Raw genomic sequence first — 9,758 nt, forward strand, 5'->3', positions numbered from 1 at the left:
TTTATTCGTAATTGTCAGAACTTGGGAACAGCCAAAATGTCTTTCAGTAGGTGAATAAATGAATAAACTGTGGTACATCCAGACAAAAGAACACTACTCAGTGCGAAAAAAGAATGAGCTGTTAAGCCATGAAAAGACATGGAGGAAATGCAAATGGTATGTTACCAAGAAACCAATTTGAAATGGCTACATACCGCATGATTCCAATGATATGACATTCTGGAAAAGGCAAAACTGTAGAGACTGTTATTCAGTGGTTGCCATGGGTTGTGGGGGAGGGAGGGATCAATAGACAGGGCATAGAGAATTTTTAGGGCAGTGAAAAAACCCTGTAGGATACTAATGGTGGAATCATATTATTATACATTTGTCCAAACCCATAGTATGCACAAACAAGAATGAAGCCTAATGTAAATTATGGACTTTGGGTGATGATGATGTGTACGTTCATCAGTTGTAACAAAGGTACCACTCTCGGGGGGATAGTGATATGGAGGAAGCTGTGCTTGTGTTGGGGAAGCAAGTATGGCAAGTCTTTGTGTTTCCTCTCAGCTTTGCTGTGAATCTAAAATTGCTCTACCCTTCCCAGCCCCCAAAAGTAAAAAATAAAAAGCCATCATAAAAACTCTCAGCAAATACGGAATAGATGGGAACATCTTCAGCTTGATGAAGGGCATCTATGAAAAAAAAAAGTGATGGATGTCACCATATTTAGTGGTGAGATATTGAATACTTTGCCCCTAAGCTCAGGACCAAGGCAATGATGTTGACTCTTACCACTTCTACTCATTATACTGGAGTGGAGTTCTAGTCAGTGCAATAAGGCAAGAAACAGAAAGGCATGAAGATTAGAAAGGAAGAAATAAAATTTGCAGATGACATGGTATTTATGTAGAAGATCCTAAGGAATCCTAAAAATAAATAAATACATAAAGCTACTACACTTGATAAGTGGATTTGGCAAGGCCATAAGATACAAAGTCACTGTACAATAATCAAATGTGTTTTTATGTACTTGCAGGGAACAATTTGAAAATGAAATAATCCATTTACAATAGTGTCAAATACTACTGACATGAAATACTTAGCAATGAATTTAACAAAACACATTTACGACCTCTACTCTGAAAACTACAAAAGCACTGCTGTGAAAAAGACCAAAATAGAAAGATATAGCATGTTCATGCATTGTTAGATTAAATACTGTTAAAAAGTATTCCTAAATTGATCTGTAGATTCCTATCAGGTTTTGGGGTAGAAACTGACTTGACACTCTATTTCTAAAATGTGTTTCACAAGAATGTAAAAACAAGCATGACATGTATTCAGTATCAGATTGGTGCTACTGAGCAACACGTATGCGCACATATGGTACGAACATTCATCAGGTGTCAGGCAGGAGGGAGGGGGGAGGAGAGGATGGGTAAATTCACACCTAATGGGTGAGGTGCACACTGTCTGGGGATGGGCACACTTGTAGCTCTGACTCGGGCAGCACAAAGGTAATATATGTAACCTCAACGTTTGTACCCCTGTAATATTTTTAAATAAAAAGAAAGAAAAAGACAAAAATATGGAAATATAAAGGATCTAGAACATCCAAGGCAATCATGACAAAGAACAAAATTGAAGGACTTACACTACCTTACTTCAAGACTTATTATGACAGTAGTGATGTGGTAGTGTCATAAAGACAGACAAACAGATCAATAAAACAGAATCAAGTCCATAAACAGACCTTACACTTATATGGTCATTTAATTTTTGATAAAGGTACCAAAGCAATGCAATGGGAAAAGAAAGGTCTTCTCAACCAGTGGTGCTGGAACAACTTGGACAGCTGTATGGAAAAAATAAATGATTGTGGGGAGGGGTGCTGGGGAGATGTAACAATACCGGGACTACAGTTAATAACAATGTATCCTTAAAAATTGCTAGGAGAGTAGATTTTTTAAGTGTTTTCATGACAAAAAAAAAAAAACAACCCTATGTGTGGTAATGTCTAATTAGCTCACTATAGCCATCCCATGATATATGCACATTTCAAAATAGCATGTTGTACGTGGTAAATACATATAATGTATTTACATTTTATCTACAAAGTGAGACTAAATTCATGACATAGGCAGGTAGTCCAATTTTTTTTGGACATAGAGAAGACTGTTAAGACATTAAGAAAATGGATATCAAGTGATGGACTGGGAGAAAATACTCACAAAATGTATCTGACAAAGAACTGTATCTATTAATAAAATATATATTAAAAAATTTGTAAACTCAACAAAACCTAACAATCTAAACAACAACATATACAAAACAACTCAATTGAAAAAAATAATGGGCAAAAGATTTGGACACTTCACAAAGAAAGGTATACGAATGATCAACAAGCATGTGAAAAAGTGCTCATCATTTGTCATCAGGGAAATGCAAATTAAAACCACACTGAAATACCACTGTATACCCATCAAAATGGCTAAAATTTAACACTGACAACTCCAAATGTTGGCAAAATAAGAAGTGACCACAACTGTCATACACTGTTGGTGGGAGTGGGAAAGAGTCCAGCCACCAACCTTTGAAATTTTCACTAAGCAATTTCACTGTTACAGGGTTTTACCCAACAGAAATGACAGTATCAACATAAACACTTGTTGATAGCAGCTTCATTTATAAAAACACCAAAGTGAAAACCTCTGTATTCATAGTGGAATATACTTAACTATAAAAACAATCAACTACATGCAACGTAATTTCAAAATATGCTAAATGTAAGAAGCTTTACACAAAGGACCAAATGCTGAACAATTCCATTTATACGTTCCAGAATGGGCAAAACTAATTTATGGTGAAAAAAAAATTGTAACTGTTTGCTCTGGGGTGGAGGTTTAGGGGTGGGGGTGGGGACGGGGATGATTTGGAAGTGGCATGAAGGAAATATCTGGGGTGATGGAGACATTCTGTATCTTGATAGGCATCTGGGTTAGATGTCAAAACTTACCAAATGGGTGGAAGATCAAGATGGCTGACAGGTAGTATGTGCCTCCTCCACAAGGAGGAAACAATAGAAAGTATATTTTGAACAGATCATCTAGGAGAGAATGCTAGGATTCACCAGAGAAGTGACTGGAAGCACCAAACTAGGTAAAATGTTCAAGGCAGCTTGCCCTGTCAGGGAATGGCTGAGAACCACGAGAAACTTCTGGATGCAGGGAAACAGTGAGAGAGAAGTCCCCAGGGCTTCACACTCTAAAATGGCTACAGGAGAACCCCCTCAACTCAGGTGGGCCTAAGGCCTAATACAGGCGGGCGGCTGCCTAGAGATTGCACAGATACTTTGCTGCAGAAAGGGAACCCACACAGAATCCCACAGGCACCCGAACCTAGAGCACCTCCAGTTGGCTGCCATTCTGACAGCCTCGATATCCAGGATCTAGAGGTGCAGCTGCTGCTGCTGCAGTGCTCCGAGAAAGGAGACTTAGGGGCTCCCATACAACCCCAGGAAGGTCCCACCACCCTGCTGTGGGCTGTGATGAGTAGGTTGCGCTTCCCACAGCTTCTTGCCTACGCTGCTTGCCTGGAAGGGGCCCTACCCTCTCTGGTCACAGATACAAGGCGTTATTTTGAAAGTTTAATGCTAGGCTGCAGGCCAAGTTTGGGCTGACATTGCTGGAGCTGGCTAAAGAGGGACAATGAAACCAGGCTCTCCTAGGCATACCTAGGACAGTACCCATTGCCCTGCAACCAGCTGCTGTGAGACCAAGATAGGAGTGGACCACACTCCCCACAGCTTCTTGCCCGCACTGCTCACCCGAATAGGGCCTTGCCTTCTCTGGTTGTAGGCCCACAACCAGTGCCATTTTGAGAGTTTAATGCCAGGATGGACCCCACTCTCGGTCTGAGTTCAGGCGGATGTGATTGCAGCCACCACCTAGCCCAGGAGGAACGGGTTCTCCTATGCATTCCTAGGACAACACCCACTGCCCTGTTATGGACTGCTGTGAGACTGAGATGTGAATGGACTACACTCCCTGCAAATTCTTGTCCATGCCACTTGCCTGGAAGGAATCCTGCCCTCTCTGGTTGCAGGTCCACAGCTGGTGCCATTTGGAGAGTTTAACACTGGGCTGTATCCTGCTCTTGGGCCAAATTTGAGGTTATGCAGCTGTAGCTGCCACCCTGCTGTTGAGGGACAGGGAAGCCCAAGGTTGCCTAAGCACATGTAGGACCATACTCACCACCATGCTGTAGGTAGCTGTGGGACTGGAGACTAGCCCACCCAACCCATCGTGGCTACTACACCCTTTGGGTCCTAGTGGGTTCCTCCATGACCACTTCGGCCATCACCCACATCACGTAAGCCACCAGGGGCCTGAGAACCTGCCCACACACCTGGCCCACTGCTCCCACTACTAGCTTCTGAACGAGCCACCTGGAGACCCAAGAATTGGCCCTCCAGGATCCACTAACACCAATGCCAACATAAGCTGCTCTGGGGCTCAAAAACAGGCACACTGCTGCCACCCCTGAAGCATGAAGACTACCTCAATTGCTGTCTAAGTCCCCAGCAAAACTTCACCACAGCCACAACTAATAACTGCACCCTAAGCCACCAAAGAAATCAGATACTACTGACCCTGTATACTGATAAATTATATAAAGATCACACTACTGCAGGCACCCAAAATCAAAGCCAGAGTGTCCTACTCAATCAATATTTATACATCTTCAGGAAAAAATTCTTCCCTATGAAAGCAATTTCGAAAATTGGAAGAAGTGAGTACTACACCAGATGTGCATATATCAACAGAAACACACAAGAAACATGAAAAAGCAAGGAAATTTGATACCACCAAAGGGCCACAATTGTCCAGCAAAAGCTCTCCATCAAAAAACTCCTTGAAATGCCAAAGAATTAAAAATATTGATTTTAAAGAAGCTCAATGAGATACAAGAGAAATCTGAAAAACAATACAAAGAAATCAGAAAATCAGGTCAGGATATGAATGACAAATTCACCAAGGAGATAGATATTTTACAAAAAAACCAACAGAAACTCTGGAACTGAAAAACTCATTAAAGGAAATATAAAATACGTTTGAATGCTTCAAGAATAGACTAGACGAAGCAGAAGAATGAATCTCATAACTTGAAGACATATCTTTTGAAATAATCCAGTCAGACAAAAATAAGGAACAAAGTCTTTAAGACATCTGGGACTACACAAAGCAACTGAACGTATGAATGATCAGTATTCCTGAGGGGGAAGAGAGATTGAAAAGCTTAGAAAACCTACTTAAGGAAATAATCAATGAAAATTTCCTAAGTCTAGCAACAGAGTTAGATATCCAGACACAGGAGGCCCAGTGGTCCCCATGCAAATACACTGTAAAAAGGACTTCACCATGGTAAATTATACTCAGAATATCTAAACTCAAAGTGAAAGAAAGAATTTTAAAATTAGCAAGAGAAGAGTGTCTAGTCACCTATAAAGGAAACCCCATCAGACTAACAGTGGGCTTCTCATCAGACACCTTACAGGCCGGAAGAGAATGGGATGGTATTTTTAAAGTGCTGAAAGAAAAAAACCTGCCAGCCAAGAATTTTATATCCTGCCAGAATAGGCTTCATAAAGAGAAATAAACTCTTTCCCAGATAAGCAAATGCTGAGGGAATTTGTCACCACCAGACTGGCCCTACAGAAAGTACTCAGAGGGACCATACATATGAACACAAAACGTTGATATTCACCATCGTGAAAACACATGAAAATATAAAACTTACAGGTCTTATAAAACAATTATACACAGGAAGAAAAGAAAGGAATCAAATGGCAACATGACAGAATTTCATCAAACCACAAAGACAGAGAATAAGAAAGAATTTATCAAATAACTAAAAAAGTAACAATATGACAGGAATAAAACCTCCTATATCAGTATTAACCTTGAATATAAATAGGTAAAATGCTCCACTTAAAAGATATAGATTGAGAGAATGAATAAAAAAACATGACCCAACCAATTCACCCATAAAGACACAGAGAGGGGTGGAAAGGGGTGGAAAAAGATATTTCATGCAAATGGAAACCAAAAGTGAGCAGGATTAGCTGTACTTATATCAGATAAAACAGACTTCAAATCAAACACAGTAAAAAATACACACACACACAAAGGTCATTATATAATGAAAAAGGGATCAATTCGGCAAGAGGATATTATGACCCTAAATATATATGTACCCAACATTGGAGTGCCCAGATTCACAAAACAAATACTACTAAACCTAAAGAAAGAGACAGACAGCAGTACGATAACATTGGCAGACTCCAAAATCACCACTCACAGCATTAGAGACTGAGACAGAAAATTAACAAAGAAATATGGGACTTAAATTGGATTTTAGACCATACGAACTTAACAGATATTTAAGAACATTGTACCCAACACCTACAGAATATACATTCTTTTCACTAGCAAATGAAACACTCTCGACCACATGTTAGGCAACAAAACAAATCTTAACAAATTTTTAAAAATAGAAATCATACCAGGTATCTTTTCAGACCACAGTGGAATAATGCTAGAAATCAATACAAAGAGAGACTTCAGAAACTATGCAGATTAAACAACATACTCCTGAACAATCACTGGGTCAAAGAAATTAAGAAAGAAATTAAAAAATATTTTGAAATGAATGAAAATGAAAACACAACATACAAAAGCTGTGGGATACAGAAAAAGCAGTGCTAAGACGAAAGTTTATAGCATTAAATGCTTACATAAAAAAAGTAGAAAGATCACAACCTAACATCACATCTTAAGGAACCAGAAAAACAAGAACAAACCAAACCCAAAGTTAGCAAAAAAGGAAATAACAAAGATCAAAGCAGAACTCAATGGAATAGAAACCAAAAAAAAAAACCAAACAACAAAAAAAACCCACTAGCTAGACTAACCAAGAAAAGAGAGAATATCCAAATAAACGGAAACAGATATGAAAAAGGAGACATTACAACTGATACCACAGAAATACAAAAGATCATCAGGGTCTATTATGAATAACTATATGCTCATAAACTAGAAAATCTAGAGGAAATGTATAAATTCCTGGAAACACACCACCTTCCAAGATTGAGCTTGGAAGAAATAAAACTCCAGAACAATCCTATGAGTGGCAAGATTGAATCAGCAATAAAAAATCTCCCAAGGAAAAAAAAGTCCAGGACCAGATGTATTCACAACCAAATTCTACCAAACAGACAAAGAACTAATATGACTCCTCCTGAAACTGTTCCCCGCACCCCCCAAAAAAAAATTGAGGAGGAGGGAATTCTCTCCAACTCATTTTCTGAGGCCAGCATTACCCTGATACCAAAACCAGACAAGGACATGCACATACACACAAAAAACAAAACAACACCAAACAAACAAAAAACTACAGGCTAATATCCCTGATGAACATAGACACAAAAATCCTCAACAAAATACTACTAGCAAATCAAATCCGACAGCACATCAAAAAGATTATACACCATAATCAAGTGGGTTTTATACCAGGGATGGTTCAACATATGCTAATCAATAAGTGTGATACATCATATAAACAGAATTAAGGACAAAAACCATATGATCATCTCAATAGATACAGAAAAAGCATTTGATAAAATTCAGCATCCCTTCATGATAAAAATCTTTAACAAACTAGGCACTGAAGGAACATACCTTAAAATAATAAAAGCCACATACAACAAACTCACACCCAACATCATACTCAATGGGGAAAAGCTGAAAGCATTCCTCCTAAGAACTGGAACAAGCCAAGGGTGCCAACTTTCACCACTCTTATTCAACATAGTACTGGAAGTCCTCACCAGAAAAATCAGGCAAAAGGAAAACATAAAATGCATCCAAATTGGAAAAGAGGCCATCAAGTTGTCCTGATGATATAATCTTATATCTAGAAAATCCTAAAGACTCCATCAAAAGACTCTTAGATTTGATAAATGAATTCAATAAAGTTTCAGGACACAAAATTAATGTATGGAAATCACCAATAATAGTCTAACCAAAAATCAAATCAAGAGGGGAATCCTATTTATGATGGTTGTGAAAAAGAAAAGACAAAAAAAAAAAAAAAAAAGCAAAAGACCTCACAAAACCTAGGAATGTATTTAACCAAGGAGGTGAAAGATTTTTACAAGGAAAACTAAAAAACACTGATGAAAGGAACTGTAGATGACACAAACAAATGGAAAAACATCCCATGCTCATGGATTAAAAGAATTAATGTCATTAAAATAACCACCATACCTAAAGCAATTTACTAGTTCAATGCAATCCCTATTAAAATACCAACATTTCCACAGAATTAGAAAAAACAATTCTAAAGTTCATATAGAATCAAAAAAGAGCCCTAATAGCCAAAGCAATCATAAGCAAGAAGAACAAAGTTGGAGGCATCATATTGCCTGACTTCAAATTATACTACGAGGCTATAGTAACCAAAAACAGCATGGTACTGGCATAAAAATAGATACATTAGATCAATAGAACAGAAAGAGAACCCAGAAATAAAGTCACATACGTACAACCAACTGATCTTTGACAAAGTCAACAAGAACATATACTGGGGAAAAGACACCCTTTTTAATAAATGGTGCTGAGAAAATTGGATTGCTGTATGCAGAAGAATGAAATTGGGACCCTTCTCTCTTACTATATACAAAAATCAACTCAAGATGGATTAAAGACTTGGATGTAAGACCTGAAACTATAAAAATACTGGAAGAAAACCTAGAGAAAACTCTTCTGGATATTGGTCTAGGCAAAGAATTCATGACTAAGACCTCAAAGGCACAGGCAACAAAAACAGAAATAAATAAATGAGACTTAATTAACCTACAAAGCTTCTGCACAGCAAAAGAAATAACCAACAGATTGAACAGACAGCCTGCAGAATGGGAGAAAATATTTGCAAACTATACATCTGACAGGGAACTAATACCCAGAATTTACAAGGAACTCAACAAAAAGAAAAACCAAATAATCCTGTTAAAAAGTGGGCTAAGGACATAGACATTTTCAAGAGACAAAAAATTCGCCAACAAGCACATGAAAAAACGTTCAACATTACTAATCATCAGAGAAATGCAAATTAAAACCACAGTGAGGCTGGGCGCGGTGGCTCACGCCTATAATCCTAGCACTCTGGGAGAACGAGGCGGGCGGATCGTTTGAGCTCAGGAGTTCCAGACCAGCCTAAGCAAGAGCGAGACCCCGTCTCTACTAAAAATAGAAAAGAAATTATATGGACAGCTAAAAACATATATATATATATAGAGAAAAAATTAGCCGGCCATGGTGGTACATGCCTATAGTCCCAGCTACTCGGGAGGCTGAGGCAGGATTCCTCGAGCCCAGGAGTTTGAGGTTGCTGTGAGCTAGGCTGACGCCACAGCACTCACTCTAGCCTGGGCAACAGAGTGAGACTCTGTCTCAAAAAAAAAAAAAAAAAAAAAAAAAAAAAACCGCAATGAGATATCTTACACCAATCAGAATGGTTATTATAAAAAAGACAAAAAAAAAAAAAGATAACACGTTGGCAAGGATGTGAAGGAAAGGGAATTCTTACACACTGTTGGTGTGAATGTAAATTAGTGCAGCCTCTATGGAAAACAATATGGAGATTTCTCAAAGAACTGAAAATAGAACTACCATAAGATCCACCAATCCCACTTCTGGGTATCTATCCAAAGG

Source organism: Lemur catta, chromosome 1 (genome assembly GCF_020740605.2).
Source record: "Lemur catta isolate mLemCat1 chromosome 1, mLemCat1.pri, whole genome shotgun sequence".
Lineage (NCBI taxonomy): Eukaryota > Metazoa > Chordata > Mammalia > Primates > Lemuridae > Lemur > Lemur catta.